Raw genomic sequence first — 16531 nt, forward strand, 5'->3', positions numbered from 1 at the left:
TACTATGTTGAAAGTGGGTATTCTTGCCCTAGCTGGTTTGGCTCAGTGGATAGAGCATCAGCCTGCAGACTGAAGGGTCCTGGGTTCGATTTCAGTCTAAGGGCACATGCCCAGGTTTTGGGCTCAATCCCCAGTAGGGGGTGTGCAGGAGACAGCCAATCAATGGTTCTCTCATCGTTGATATTTCTAGCTCTCTCTCTCCCTCTCCCTTCCTCTCTGAAATCAATAAAAATAAAAATATTAAAAAACGAAAGTGGGTATTCTTACCTTTTTCCTGATCTTAGAGGAAAAGCTTTCAATTTTTCACCATTGAAAATATGATGTTAACTGTGAGCCTTGAGGACTCTGTTAGAGAAAACTGGAAAGGCCTAGAGAAGATCAATGGTGAGGACTTGCAGAACAATCAAAGAGTTGTTATTGAAAGGTAGAGGAAGGTTTGGCAAATGGTTACTTGTGGTAACATGGAAAATAGAAAGGTACCTAATGAACTTGAGGACCTGGCTGGTGAATTTCCAGGCAGAAAGTGTCATCTGTTGTTGTTGTGTTTTTTTGTTTTTTTTCCTAGCTATCCATGATAAAATATTAGAAGAGAGAGGTAAACTGAAGAAGGGTCCAGGATAGTATTTCCAGACAGCACAAGGATCCCAAAGGAACAAATGGCCTCATGGTGAAAATCAAACCCAAGGTGCTGCCAGCAAAATGAGATCACAGGGTAAAGACAAGCCAAGGATGCAACTGTAAAATCTTGTGTTAAGACCTCAGAAAGATTTAAGGCAATGTCTCATAAATCCTTTAAAAATTATTCCTAGGAGGGAAAAATTCTGAGGATCTTAATGCTGTGCCTCATGGATCTTCTGTGTTAAACAATAAGGTTTCTAAGTCTTCATGGTGTGATTCTACAGCAGCTTCACAGGGGGCCCAAGGTTGAGAAAGGCTATCTGAAAGAGAATTTGTGGGTGTGTCTCTTGGATAATGAGTCGAGTATAATTTGATACACAGAAAACTCCAGATTTTAAAAGGATTACATTAGCTTGGCCTGAAGCTAGCAGAGACAGTACAAAATTAAAAGAGATCTTTGGACTCCTAACCTACTATGGGCAGAGAGAAGACTGAGAAACTTACTCAACTATAAAAATGGGCAATTCTTTATGGAAAAAGAAGGATGACTCACAGGGCAGAACAAAAATCACAGAGACCCATTCCCAAGGAGCATAACTAGACCTTAATTAAGGAACTGGCAACATGTGCCTAGCTAGCTTTCAGAATTTCTATGCTCCAGTGATTGCTATGTGCTTCCATTCTCCCTACCTACCACCACCACCAATCTCTTTTGAACATCAGTGTCTGTTGCAGTTATCTTATGCCTATCTCACCATTGTAGTCAAGAGTGTGAAGGGGAAGGTATTTTCTTAGTTTGAAGATTTTTTAAAAATATATTTTTATTGATTTTTTACAGAGAGGAAGGGAGAGGGATAGAGAGTCAGAAACATCAATGAGAGAGAAACATCGACCAGCTGCCTCCTGCACACCTCCCACTGGAGATGTGCCCGCAACCAAGGTATATGCCCCTGACCGGAATCGAACCTGGGACCCTTCAGTCTGCAGGCCGACGCTCTATCCACCAAGCCAAACTGGTTTTGGCTAAAGATCTTTATGATGAAAGGAACAATACTCAAGAAGGTACACTCTAGGAGTTATATCTCAGGAGCCTCATCCACACCAGGAACTTATTCAGATGATGAGGTCATGGACTTTAAAATCTGATGCTACAATGAGCTGAGTTTGGGGGGATAGATACTTTGAAGAGGTGAATGTATTTTTTCCCATTTTTTATTTCTTTTTTTTGTGTGTGTGTGTGAATGTATTTTTTAAAATTGCAAATAATTTATAGCCAAATGGCAGACAGTGACAGATAAAGATGGCTATAAATTCTTTGATCCTCCTGTGATTGACAGGTGGGATGAACCTCTCCTTCTCTGGAGTCTGGGTGGGCTCTATGATTGTTTTGACCAATAGATTTATGCAGAAGTGGCACTGTGCTTATTACAAGTCCAAGTCTTAAGAGACTAGTAATTCTCACTTCCTGTCTCCAGGGGATATTTTCTCGTTGAGCCCTGCCAACCATATACTCTGCTGGAGAGACCACATTGAGACTTTCTGGAGAGAAGAGGGGACCAAATGAAGTCAGCTTTCTAGCCATTCCTTCCAAGGCTCAACGCATGTGCGTGAAGCTAAATGAATACCTCTAGGTTACCTAAATTGACTCCGTGTGGCACAGAAGGGGCTGGCCTAGCCTTGACTGGATTCCCAACTTACAAAATTGTGAAAAATAAAATGTTTGTTGATTTAAGCCACTAAAGTTTGGGACTACTCCAGATGGAATTTAGGCATTTTTTTAAGTGACTAGAGGAACATAGACTATGTGTAATTATGTATTTAATAAATATTTTAATGAGTTTTTTAAATAAATCTTTATTGTTCAGATTATTACAGTTGTTCCTCTTTTTTCACCCCATAGCTCCCCTCTACCTGGTTCCCACCCCACCCTCTGCCATTACTGCCCCCCCCCACTGTCCTCCTCCATAGGTGTACGATTTTTGTCCAGTCTCTTCCCGCACTGCCACACCCGCTTCCCCCTGAGAATTGTCAGTCCACTCCCTTTCTATGCCCCTGATTCTATTATATTCACCAGTTTATTCTGCTCATCAGATTTTTTATTCACTTGAATTTTAGATCACTTGTTGATAGATATGTATTTGTTGTTCAAAATTTTTATCTTTACCTTTTTCTTCTTCTTCCTCTTCTTAAAGAATACCCTTCAGCAATTCATATAATACTGGTTTGGTGGTGATGAACCCTTTAGCTTTTTCTTATCTGTGAAGCTCTTTATCTGACCTTCAGTTCTGAATGATAGCTTTGCTGGGTAAAGTAATCTTGGTTGTAGGTTCTTGGCATTCATCACTTTGAATATTTCTTGCCACTCCCTTCTGGCCTGCATAGTTTCTGTTGAGAAATCAGCTGACAGTCGTATGGATACTCCCTTGTAGGTAACTAACTGTTTTCCTCTTGCTGCTTTTAAGATTCTTTGTCTTTTGCTTTTGGCATTTTAATTATGATGTGTCTTGGTGTGGTCCTCTTTGGATTCCTTTTGTTTGGGGTTCTCTGCACTTCCTGGACTTGTAAGTCTATTTCTTTCACCAGGTAGGGGAAGATTTCTGTCATTATTTCTTCAAATAGGTTTTCAATATCTTGCTCTCTCTCTTCTTCTGGCACCCCTATAATTTGGATGTTGGTACGCTTGAAGTTGTCCCAGAGGCTTCTTACACTATCTTCATATTTTTGGATTATTTTTTCTTTTTGCTTTTCCGGTTGGGTGTTTTTTGCTTCTTCATATTTCAAAGCTTTTACCTGATTCTTGCGATCCTCTAGTCTGCTGTTGGATCTCTGTATATTATTCTTTATTTCAGTCAGTGTATGCTTAATTTCTAGTTGGTCCTTTTTCATATCCTCAAGGGTCTCACTAAATTTATTGGCGGTTTCTAGAAAATTCTTGAAAAACCTTCGAAGTGTGGTTTTGAACTCTATATCCAGTAGTTTGCTTTCCTCCATTTCTGTCATTTGTGACCTTTTTCTTTGTCTCCACATTTTTCATGCTTCCCTGTGTTGATAGAGTGGCTTTGTGTGCTAGGTGTCCTATAGGGCCCAGTGGCTCAACCTCCCCAAGTACCTGAGGTGGACACTCTTGGTGCACCCCTTTGTGGGCTTTGTGCACAGTCTTGCTGTAGTTAAGCCTTGATTATTGTTGGTATCACTGGGAGGAATTGACCTCCAGGCCACTTGGCTGTGAGAATTAGCTGTGTCTACGGGAGACCTTCTGTGCTGGAGACACCCTCCTGGGGGAAGACTTGCTTCAGTGGGGCTTTGGTGCTCACTGAGTCTGTCCCTTATAGATCTGAGGAGTTGTAATCTGGATGGTCCCACTCTGACCACTAGGTGCACTGGCTCTTGGATCTCTAAGGAGGTGCTAATTTAGCCTCTGCCTGAGGCTACCCAGCAGGGGCTATGGAGAGATCTGCAGATTCCTCTTCCTTGTTTGGGGTTTGGAGGTGCCCGGAAGAGGCCCAGCTGTTAAGCAATGCAAGCTGCTGTGGGGCCTTGGGCCTTCTTTTGGATGTTCTGGGTCTCTCTGACCCAGCTGCATTTCGTTCGGTAATTTTAGATTGCAAAGGGCCAGGCCATTCATATGCAAAAGCCTCTGTGCACAGCTTGGGTGGGGCGGGGTCTCAGGGAGTCAACAGGGCAGAGCAAACAGCTATGGCTGATCCTCAGTCCTACCCTAAGAGGCCCCGTGTCTCAGTGTCCCACAGTAATCGCTGCAAGCACCTCTGAGAGAAAGCCACCCGTGAGTTCTGACCGATGCCAGACAGTCCAGTTTCTCCCCATATGAGTCTGGGTCCCCAGAGACTCACCCAGAACTGGAGTTCAGAGCAGTTGGGAGCGTGTGTCTCCCTCCCGATTGAAAAAGACAACCGCGTCCTCAGTTGCCAGCCCTTTCCTCGGGCGCCTCCGTACCTCTGTACTTTACTTCCGCACCTCCTCTGAGTCTCTGTGTGCTTTTTTCTTTCCTTCTAGTTGTAGACTTTCCACTCAGCCAGCCTTCCTGTGGTTCTGGATGATGTCCATTTTGTCTTTTAGTTGTAATTTTGAAGTGGTTGTGCGAGGCAGCAATTTCCGGTGTTTACCTATGCCGCCATCTTGGTTTCTCCTCTATTTTAATGAGTTTTGAAGGATGAAGAAGAACTGAGTAAGTAGACATGAAGGGAAAGACACTTCAGATAGAATGAACAGTATGTGCAAAAATTAAAAAACCTGGACAGCTTAGGAAATTTCAAGCACTTCAGAATTGTTGAAGCAGCAAATACAAGGGAGGATGGGGGAGATGAAGCTGGAAAGGTAGAAAAGGGCCAGAAGGTGGAGAGACTTGTGTGCCTGTCAACTGTTTTAGGTTTATCTGCAGGACCACAGTAGACCTCAAAAGGAAAATGATCACTGAATCCTCACTCAGATAAATGAAGCTATCTCTCTTCTTATAGATATAGAAACAGGTTTTGTCATTTGTCCAACATCACATAATTAGTAGGCTATGGGGAAGCAATGAAGTTATTTTTGTGTTTTGTTTTTTTAATCAAAGGAATTCCATGATTAGGTCTGTGTTTTAGAAAGAACAATCTGGTGGCAAGGAGAAATGGATTGAATGGAAGAGAATGGAGGCATAGAGAAGGTTGTCAGAACTTGGTTGCAATGGTCTGATATTGAGGCCTGAACTAGGCTGGTGTCATGGATATGATGGAAAGGGAACCGAGAAATATGTTGGATTAGTGTTCATTTTCATAGCTATTATCTATTTCCCTTTTGGCATAATATTTTGAAAGATGATTAAATGATGCCTATTATTTGCTTGGAGAGGCTTGGATAAAAAGCTTACATTCATAATTTGGAAAGTCAGGAACTCTCTACAACTGAGGGGTCCCCCTCACAGGGCAAATGAGACACACTGAGGCTGTTAGAGAACACATACCAAAAGAGTTTGCATACGTTAGTGTTTTCCTGGCCTTCCCATTTGTGACATGGTGCCGTTGATAGCTGTTTGCATTATTTCTACTGCTAAGGCAGAACCCCAGCTACATTTTAAGAACAGGCACATTTCTGATATTTTAAAACGTCTACCAAAGAACTTAACCCAACCCAAATAAAATGGAATAAAGGCTGAGGCAAATCCCACACTCTACTCATCCTACCTTCCAGCCTTAACAATTATGACAAAGGAAGCTTGCTGACACCTCCAACCCTTAAAAAAAAAATAAAAAATAAAAATTAAAAAAAATATATATATATGTTTTTATTGATTTTCAGAGAGAAAGGGAGAAAGAAGAATTAATTAGCTGCCTATTGTACGCCCTCTACTGGGGAATGAGCCTGAAACCCAGGCATGTACCATGACCGGGAATGGAACCAGTGACCTCTTGAACCACACCAGCCGGGCCACCTCAATTCCATTTGCCTGGAAAAGCTCTCTCTTCCATTATCCCCCTTTATGGTGCAGCTCAGATCCACTTCTCCCAAGGCAAAGTCCTATATGCACTCCTTTCTGCTCCTATAATGCCCTCCACATTCTCTATTATAGCTTTTGTCATCTGTTTAATAATTACTTGATTACTTTCTCACCTGTACTAAGAGTTATTTAAGGCTAAATATTTAATTCTGCTCATTTATTTTCTCCAGTGCCAGGCAAGACACTGAACACATACATAAATGCTTGTTAAAGTAGCTTGCAGTCAGCACAGAAACTCATGATCAAAATCTTTAAGAAAATTCAGGACTTCACTCAGGGAGATGGCACTGGAGGTAAGAGCATCTAGGGCGAATGCTTCCCGGATGAGAAATTCAAACTGAAACACCATGGGCCCAGCTGGGTGAGCATGGCCAATGCCAGCAAAGACACCAACACTCCCAATTCTTTATCATGACAATCAAGCAGCCTGGCTGGATGGCAAGCACGTAGTGTTTGGCAGAGTTCTAGAGGGCATGGAAGTGGTAGGCAAGATGGAAAGCACCGAGGCAGATCGTCAGGACAAGCCCCCGGGAGGATGTGATCATTGCAGACTGTGGCAAGATGGAGGTGGAAAAGCCCTTTGCCATTGCCAAGGTGGAGGGACCCCCTGACGTCTTCCTCTTGAGTGACTGTGTTTGGACCTGTTGCCCTTTCCTGGGGGTGAAGACAGCCCACCACAGGGTTCTGTGCTGCACCAGCCCTAGGGCTGACATCTGGCGGAGTGCACTCCTCCCCTCACATTCCACAGGCCCAGTTTTGTAACAAACTTCTACCAATGCAGGCCAATTTTTTGTTTTTAAAAAAAGGGTTTTCTTTTTTTAAAAAAGAAAGAAAGAAAATTCAGCCCGGCCAATGTGACTCAGTGGTTTAGTGCTGACCAGTGCTGACCTATGAACCAGGAGGTCACGGTTCCATTCCCAGTAAGGGTACATGCCTGGGTTGTGGCTAGATCCCCAATAGGGGGCGTTCAGGAGGCAGCCAATCAATGATTCTCTCACATCTCTCTTTCCCTTCTTCTTTGTAATCAATAAAAGCATATTTAAAAAGAAAAAAAAACTCAAATGAAAATTATTTCAAAAACGTAAAAAACAAGTAATCAAAATAATATATTCACATTATTTTTATAAAGTCAAATAATTCTATAAGGCTTGTAATGAAAAACTATGACCTCCAGCCTCATCCATCTTCAATCTCTAATCTCCTCCCCAACCTTTTAAAGCTATTTCTTCTGGTATTTACTCCCATTTAAAGAATATGCTTATAGTGGTTCTTTTTATTTATCAACTAGAGGCCCGGTGCACGAAATTCATGCACTTTGGGGGGGGGGTCCCTCAGCCAGGCCTGTGCCCTCTCACAGTCTAGGAGCCCTGTGATCAATCGCCCCACAGAGGGAGGTCCCGCCCACCTACCACAGTGAAACTGGCCAGGTAGCCCGGGCCTCTCTCTGCGAGGCGATCAATTGCGGGGCTCTGCGATGGATCGCCCCAAAGAGGTAGGCCCTGGCCACCTGGCTGGGGCTCTGCGATGGATTGTCCCCACAGAGGGAGGCCCTACCCACCCGCTGCCACGCCGCCACAGGGTAGCCTGGGCCTCCCTCTTTGGAGCGATCAATTGTGCTGCACAGAGGGAGGCCCCATCTACCCGCTGCAGCCTGCTGGTCGGTGGCCTGGGCTCCCTCTTTGGGGTGATTGTGGAGCCCCCCAATTGATGGCCCCACAGGCCAGTGGCCTGGGCCTCCCTCTGCAGGGCAATCATGGGGTGATGGTGGGTTCCCTGACCAATTGCATTGCACCTGCCTTGGCTGGCCTGGTGCCAGTGGGTGTCATGGCGTGGTCATCTGGATGGTTGTTCTGCTGTTCAGCCATTTGGTCGATTTGCATATTACACTTTTATTATGATAGATTTTAGACATTATCTTTTGAATTCCTATTGTGAAAGATGAGGATTCAGCCCTCTTCCATCACTCTAGGCCCCAATTTTCTCTTCCTAATGTAGTTAAAATAGAATTTTTGATTAAATAAAAATTCACTCTTTGAATTATTATAAGTACTAGAGGCCTGATGCATGAATTTGTGCACAGGTGGGGTTTCTCGGCCTGGCCGGTGACCAATGCCTATCAGGGGGCCGGCCAGCCAGGGGGAGGGACCCCAAGAGGTTGCCCGGCTGGCGGGGGGGAGGGGCCGTGGGAGGTTGGCCGACTGGGGAGGGGCCATGGGAGGTTGGCCAATGGGGTTGGGGGAGCAGCTGTGGGAGGTTGGCTGTGGGAACACACTGACCACCAGGAGGCAGCTCCTGCATTGAGCATCTGCCCCTGGTGGTCAGTGCCCATCATAGCGACTGGTCGACCGGTCGTTCCAGTCATTTGGTCGTAACTATTGCTTAGGCTTTTATATATATACTAGAGGCCCGGTGCACAAAAATTTGTGCACTCGGGGGGAAGGGGGGGTCCCTCAGCCCGGCCTGTGCCCTCTCGCTGTCTGGGACCCCTTGGGAGATAACGACCTGCTGGCTTAGGCCTGCTTCCGGGTGGCAGAGGGCAGGCCCAATCCTTAGGTGCAGCCCCTGGTCGGGCTCAGAGCAGGGCTGATTGGGGGATTGGGGCACCACCCCCTGTCACACTCAAAGCAGGGTCGATGGGGAGGTTGCGGTGCGACCCCCTGTCACGCACAGAGCAGGGCCAATCCGGGGGTTGGGGCACTGCCCCCTGTCACACACAGAGCAGGGCCCATCAGGGGGGTTGGGGCTCCGTACCCTGTCACGCACGGAGCAGGGCCCATCAGGGGGTTGGGGAGCTCCCTCCTGTCACACACAGAGCAGGGTCCATCAGGGGGTTGAGGAGCTCCCCCCTGTCACAGAGTAGGGCTGATAGGGGAGTTGGGGCACCGTCCCCTGTCACACACAGAGCAGGGCGGATCAGTGGGTTGGGGCGCCGCCACTGTCACACTCAGGGCAGGGCCGATGGGGAGGTTATGGCTCTACCCCGTCACACACAGAGCAGGGCCGGGGGCGGGGGGCAGGTTGGGGTGCCGCACCCTGTCACACACAGAGCAAGGCCGATCAGGGTGTTTGGGCGCTGCCCCCTGTCATGCTGATCCCGGTGCTAGGAGGCCTCTCGGCTCCGCTGATCCCAGTGCTGGGAGGCATATTACCCTTTTACTATATAGGGTAGAGGCCTGGTGCATGGGTGGGGGCTGGCTCGTTTGCCCTGAAGGGTGTCCTGGATCAGGGTGGGGGTCCCCATTGGGGTGCCTGGCCAGCCCGGGTGAGGGGATGATGGCTGTTTGCAGCTGGTCACACACCCTTCAGGGTAGGGGTCCCCACTGGGCTGCCTGGCCAGTCTGGGTGAGGGGCTGAGGGCTGTTTTCAGGCTGGGGGTGACTGAAGCTCCCAACCGCTCCTTTTTTCCTTTTTTTTTTTTTAAATTCTGGGCCAGCTTTAGCTTTGAGGCTTAGCTCCAGCTCTTAGGCCTCAGCTGCTGAAAGTAGGTTTCTGGCCTTTGCTTACAATGTTGCGAATCTGCTGGCTGAAGTTGGTCGTATTTGTTACAATGTTTGAAACTGCCCACTCAGAGGCCTGCAGCCGCAGGCGGGGAACGTTGGTTTCCTCCGTCACTGAGGCAAGCAAGCCTCATGTTAGTTTCAAGCTGCCTGGCCGCCATCTTGGCTGACAGTTAATTTGCATATCTCGCTGATTAGCCAATGAAAAGGGTAGCGGTCGTACGCCAATTACCATGTTTCTCTTTTATTAGTGTAGATAGATTGTTTATTGACAAGCTAAGCACTCTACTATAATTTTATTTCCTTTCTTGTACACACTTTTCTTATAGTTGTTGATAATTTTATTTTTTATTTGCTTAGTTCTCTATGTCATAATTTTCTACATTTTCAAATATATCAGATAATTTATCTGTTCCATTTATTTTCCTGAAGATGTAAGCCCTGGAGCCCTCCATTTTCCTGTTTCAATCTTTATACATGTTAAACACCATCCTAGGATTTTCCTTTATAAACATTGTGGGAATTCTCTTCACCTCTCTCCTGTGTTATATAGTTCTGTTTTACCAATATCATGACACACTCTCTCTCTCTCTCTCTCTGTTTTTTGTGTTGTTTTTTTTTCTAATTCCCTAATTTTGTTGGCACATATTCTGTAGTAGCTCCCTGGAGAAGTAATTCTTTTTGGACAATCTGCAAATCTCAATATGTCTTCATTTTACCTTCACAGTTGATTGTTAGGTCTCTGGATATAGAATTCTAGGTTGAAAATAATTTTTACCCAGAACTTTTTAGGCATTGCTGCTTTGTATCCTATCTTCTAGTGTTTGTTGAGACATTTAATATCATTTCAATTCCCTCTCTATCCCATGTATGACACCATTATTTTCCTATGGAAGCTTGAGCTACTACTTTCTTTACCTCCTAGTGTTCTGAAGTATCTTTTTTTTTTTTAAAAAAAATGTATCTTTATTGTTGAATGTATGACAGATATCCCCTTTTTCCACCCTACTCCCAACCCCCCCCCAGGCCTTCACGGCACTATCCAACCGAGATCCTTTGGTGCCCAGGCCAACTCTCTAAACACTTAGCAACACCTTCCAGGGCTGAACTTTCTTAATGAATTATCTTGACATTGGTATTTTCCTAATTCACTGTGCGTAGTCCCTTGATAAGCCTTTACAAATTAAAAATATATATCCTTCAGTTCTGGAAATTTTTCTTGTATTCTTTCTATAATTTTACTTTGTCTTTTTGCTTTCTCTTTTGAAACTCATATTGTTTGTATGTTGTATCTCCTGAATTGATCTTCCAATTTTCTCTACTATTGTCAAACTCTTTGTCTTTTTGTTCGGCTCTTCTTTCCTCTCTTTCTTTATTTACTTCAATTTTAATTTCCAACCCTTCTATTGACTTTTTTAAGTTTCTACTGTCATGTTTTTAATTTTTATGTTGTTTTCTTATTATTCCTTTTTTTTTTTTTAAATCCTCACCCAAGGATATTTTTCCATTGATTTTTAGGGATAGTGAAAGAGAGAGGGAAAGACAGAGAGAAATATCAGTGTGATAGAAACATATCACTAGTTGCCTCCTGCATGACCTGACCAGGGCCCTGGCAGGGGAGGAGCCTGCAACTGAGATACATGCACTTGACCGGAATTGAATCCGGGACCCTTTGGTCTGCAGGTCAACACTCTATCTACTGAGCCAAATCGGCTAGGGCAGTGGTCGGCAAACCGCGGCTCAGCAAACCGCAGCTCGCGAGCCACATGCAGCTCTTTGGCCCCTTGAATGTGGCTCTTCCACAAAATACCGATTTCTGCGCATGGGCCACGAAGTTTCAATCGCACCGTACGTGCACGCCCGCACGTGGTATTTTTGTGGAAGAGTCACACTCAAGGGGCCAAAGAGCTGCATGTGGCTAGTGAGCCGCGGTTTGCCAACCACAGGGCTAGGGCTTATTATTCCTTTTTCATAAATTAATTAATTAATTAATTAATTAATTAATTAATAAAGCATCCTAGTCTTGCTTCGTGAATGTAATATCTATTCTTATCTAAGTACATTGATGATCATTTAAAATAAATTTCTCTTCCCTAATTTGGCACTTTTCTTTTCTGTTTGTTTCTTTTGGCTTCTCTAATTGTGGAGTCTTTTTTCTTTTTTCTTTTTTTTCTTTTTTTTTTTTATTGCTTAAAGTATTACAAAGGGTATTACATATGTATCCATTTTATCCCCCCGCCCTAGACAGTCCCCTAGCCTCCCCTATCACCCAGTGTCTTATGTCCATTGGTTATGCTTATATGCATGCATACAAGTCCTTTAGTTGATCTCTTACCCCACTACCTCCTGCCCCCCAACCCTCCCCGGCCTTCCCGCTGCAGTTTGACAATCTGTTTGAGGCAGCTCTGCCTCTGTATCTATTATTGTTCAAAAGTTTATAATGGTCTCTATTGTCCATGAATGAGTGAGATCATGTGGTATTTTTCCTTTATTGACTGGCTTATTTCACTTAGCATAATGCTCTCCAGTTCCATCCATGACGTTGCAAATGGTAAGAGTTCCTTCCTTTTTACAGCAGCATAGTATTCCATCGTGTAGATGTACCACAGTTTTCTAATCCATTCATCTACTGATGGGCACTTAGGCTGTTTCCAGATCTTAGCTATGGTGAATTGTGCTGCTATGAACATAGGGGTGCATATATCCTTTCTGATTGGTGTTTCTGGTTTCTTGGGATATATTCCTAGAAGTGGGATCACAGGGTCAAATGGGAGTTCCATTTTCAGTTTTTTAAGGAAACTCCATACTGTCTTCCATAGTGGCTGCACCAGTCTGCATTCCCACCAGCAGTGCACAAGTGTTCCTTTTTCTCCACATCCTCTCCAGCACTTGTCGTTTGTTGATTTGTTGATGATAGCCAGTCTGACAGGTGTGAGATGGTGTGGAGTCTTTTTTCAAATATTTGGTGAATTTTTGCAGCCCTTCATATGAACTAGTGAGGTACTAAAATGTCAATTGTAAGCTCTGTGTGAATAGACAAGATTGTTGTTTGGGGACTTTACTGTAGGGCAGCAATTTTCAACCCATGTGCCGCAAAAATTTTTAAAACATACAATACCTGACTATCTAGTCATGGACACGCTCCTCTTTTCCTTTAAGTTGTCAAATAAATAAAAAAAGCCAACAGCTAACACAACAATAGGCAAGTGGTATGAAAAAAAATAAAAATTACACCTATTTTTTCGTCAGATAAGCAAAAAATATATTTTTTGCTGGGCTGTAGAATATTAGTAATTAGTTTATGCATATCATGAAATGAAAAAGGTTGAAAATTGCTGCTGTAGGGTAGTAAAGGAGGACCCCCAAAATATCTATTTGTAGTTCTTTTTTCCTGAAACTGATCAGTTTCTGCAATTTCTTCTCTTGGGTAGCAGAGACGGGTATGGCTGTCCAGATATCCAAGTATTCTACACTCAGTAGAATAAGGGGCCGGAGCACTTACCATTCAATAAGCAAACATTCACTTAATCCCCTGTTTTCAGTTGACACTTCACTCCCCCTATTACTGCGCCTAATTTCTCTGGGCTTTAGCCTCCTAGATGCAATTTTTCCAGAGATCAAATCTCCTGCCAGTGTGGGGAGATAAAGTAGTCTGGTTGGATTAGTTGGGAGAAGGGACCTGCAAGTCTAGCTTCTCCCTACGCAGATTTTCAACCAATCTTTAGACCTTACCCCTGCCTTCCACAATGCTCTGTGCCTCAAATTACTGAGCCTTTCCTTCTCCTCCTCCTCCTCCTCCTCCTCCTCCTCCTCCTCCTCCTCCTCCTCCTCCTCCTCCTCCTCCTCTTCTTCTTCTTCTTCTTCTTCTTCTTCTTCTTCTTCTTCTTCTTCTTCTTCTTCTTCTTCTTCTTCATGTGTGTTAATCCTCATCTGAGAATATTTTTCCATTGATTTTTAGAGAAGTGGAAAGGAGGGGAGAGACAGAGAGAGAGAAACATCGATGTGAGAGAGACATCTATTAGCTGGCTTCCCACGCCCACCCAACCAGGGCCAGGGATCAAGCCTGCAACCCTGCTCTTGACCTGAATCAAACTGGGGACCCTTCAGTCCATAGGCCAACACTCTATTCACTGAGCCCAACCGGCTAGAGCTACTGAGCCTTTCTTAAGAGACAGTACAATGTAGTAGTTAAGGGGATGGATTTGTAACCAGATAGCCTGGGCTTGAGATTTGGCTATGTGACCTTGGACAAGTATTTGACCTCATGCTTCAGTTTCCTCATTTCTAAAATGGTGAAAATAATAGTATTTACCTCAAAGGATGCTGTGAAGATTGAGTTATATACTGTATATAAAATGCTTAGGACAATGCTTGATATCTCCTAAGATATATAATAATTATTCTTGTTAGTTTCTATAGCATCCCACTGGAATCTCCTCTTAAAATACACTTCAGCTTTCTCAACTCTGTGAACTTTTCCCTCTTCTAAAAACATGTCCTCTGACACTCTCTTTCATTGTGAGTTAACACTTTTATAGTAAAACCACCATTTGTACTCATTTTATTCATTTATTTTCTCATTTTATTGATGTTTTGGAAGAGTAGAAGAGAGAAATACATATATAGATTATAATACATTATGTTATATAAAACACATGGGGTGGCGGGGAGGGTCCTTCAGCCCAGCCTGCACCCTCTCTAATCTGGGACCTCTCAGGGGATGTCTGACTGCCTCTCAAAATCTGGGATTGCAGGCAACTAACCGTTCTCCTGCCTGCGTGCCTGATCACTCCTAACCCCTCTGCCTGCCTACCTGATCATCCCTAACCACCTCTGCCTGCCTGCCTGTTTGCCCCTAACTGCTCCCTTACGGGCCTGATCACCCCTAACTGCTCCCCTGCTGGCCTGATCACTGCTAACCACCTCTGCCTTGCCCTGCACCCGGGACCCAGGATTCTGTCCTCCGGCCAGTTTCAGGCACCCGGGACCCAGGTTTCCCTCCCTCTGGCTGGCTGCAGGACCTGGGCCGGCTTTGCCCGGGCTGGCCACAGTTGCAGGGGACCATGGGCGGGCGACTTGTCCCTCTCCTGGACCACAGATGCAGCCACTGGCACCTGGGACCTTGGGGACCATGGGGTGTGTGAATTGTCCCTCTCCCGGGCTGCAGGTGCAGCCACTGGTGCCTGGGACCACAGGGTGGGCAGCTTGTCCCTCTCCCAGGCCACAGCCTGGCTGGTTCCCATTTCTCTCTCATGAGCTCATTTGTGCCTGGCTGGTCTCCATTCCTCTCTCGCGAGCTCATTTGTGCCTGGCTGGTCCTGATTCTTCTCTTGTGAGCTCTGTTGTGCCTGGCTTGTTACCATTCCTCTCTCCCCAGTGTTGAGTGTCTGAGCCATGACGGTGTGACCGTGGGAGGGCGTGACAACCATTTGCATAATAGCTCTTTATTATATAGGATAACATATTACATATATGCTATTATGTAAAACTGGTTCAACTGGCCAAAATTTAAAGCATTGAGATTATAACATCAATGTTGATAAGATTGTGGTTATCATTCAATATTATTATCACCATAAATTAATATAATTACTTTGATATATATAAATCTATATTGAGTCATAAAAATACTTTGACCTTTACCTGGTTATCCTATAAAATTATTTAGAGAAAAAAATCAATAAACAAAAATTTTACTCATTTTTTTTTTAAATATATTTTATTGATTTTTCACAGAGAGGAAGGGAGAGAGATAGAGAGAGTTAGAAACATCGACGAGAGAGAAACATCGATCAGCTGCCTCTTGCACATCCCCCACCAGGGATGTGCCCGCAACCCAGGTACATGCCCTTGACCGGAATCGAACCCGTGACCTCTCAGTCCGCAGGCTGACGCTCTATCCACCGAGCCAAACCGGTTTCGGCAATTTTACTCATTTTAATGAAAAATTAGAGTCAACAAAATTTTCAGTAGCCCTGGCTGGTTTGGCTCAGTGTTATAAAGCGTTGGCCTGCAGACTGAAGGGTCCCGAGTTCAATTCTGGTCAAGTGCACATACCCAGGGTTGTAGGCTCGGTCCCCAGTAGGGGGCATGCAGGAGACAACTAATCAGTTATTCTCTCTCATCATTGATGTTTCTCCCTTTCTCTCCCTCTCCCTTCCCTTTGAAATCAATGAAAATATATTTTAAAAAATGTCCAACAGTCTCAGGATGTTAAAATTCAGTAGAAGTCTAGTGTATTCAGTTGATAATATTATATAGTAATTATTTTTTAATATGAATTATATTAAAATTTAAATATTACAGTATAATAATAAGTGCAAAGAAAAGGACACAAACATATGTTCACTGTGGTTATGCAATGTAAACTTTATATGCTATAAAGGGAATACACGAAAATAAAACCAGTTGTTTTAAAGAGGTAGAGTTAAGGTTTTGTGTTTCTTTAAAAAACGTTCCTTTTATGTTGTCATAAAAAATGTTTTTATAATTAAAAAAAGAAAACCTCAAGCCTGAAGCTGACAAAATTCATAGTGATTGTGTCTACCAGTCCCCTTAGATGAAAACTAAACCTTTCAGCCAAACATCTGAAAGTTTCAGAACAGCCAGGTCTTTGATGTTGGGTAGACTAAACAACCTGATGTTTGACTGAAGTTTTCCGTTTTCATCTGGAAGGCTGACATCATGTAACTATAGCCTGAGTGCATTACTGATGTCAGTCACCATAAAGTTCAATGAGTTGTTAACGTGGCCCCTCGCAGCTCTCCTGGCTTTCCTCATCTGCTACTCACAAATAGGCTCTCTAGTTTGTTCTTTGCTTTAGGTGTTTCATTATGGAACGAATAAAGGGTAAACTCCTTAATCCTTCATAATGTGGCTCCCACTGGCATCAGGAGCCCCATACCTCATCATTTCCCTCCCT

General features: G+C 44.1%; 1 protein-coding gene across 1 annotated transcript in view; it reads right to left on the bottom strand.

Annotated features, from left to right (window-relative positions):
* Window positions 1-16531, bottom strand: part of LOC132231104 (calmodulin-like) — a 428233-nt gene that overhangs the window by 257306 nt on the left and 154396 nt on the right. The window lies entirely within an intron of this gene.

Source organism: Myotis daubentonii, chromosome 3 (genome assembly GCF_963259705.1).
Source record: "Myotis daubentonii chromosome 3, mMyoDau2.1, whole genome shotgun sequence".
In the NCBI taxonomy this organism is placed as follows: Eukaryota; Metazoa; Chordata; class Mammalia; order Chiroptera; family Vespertilionidae; genus Myotis; species Myotis daubentonii.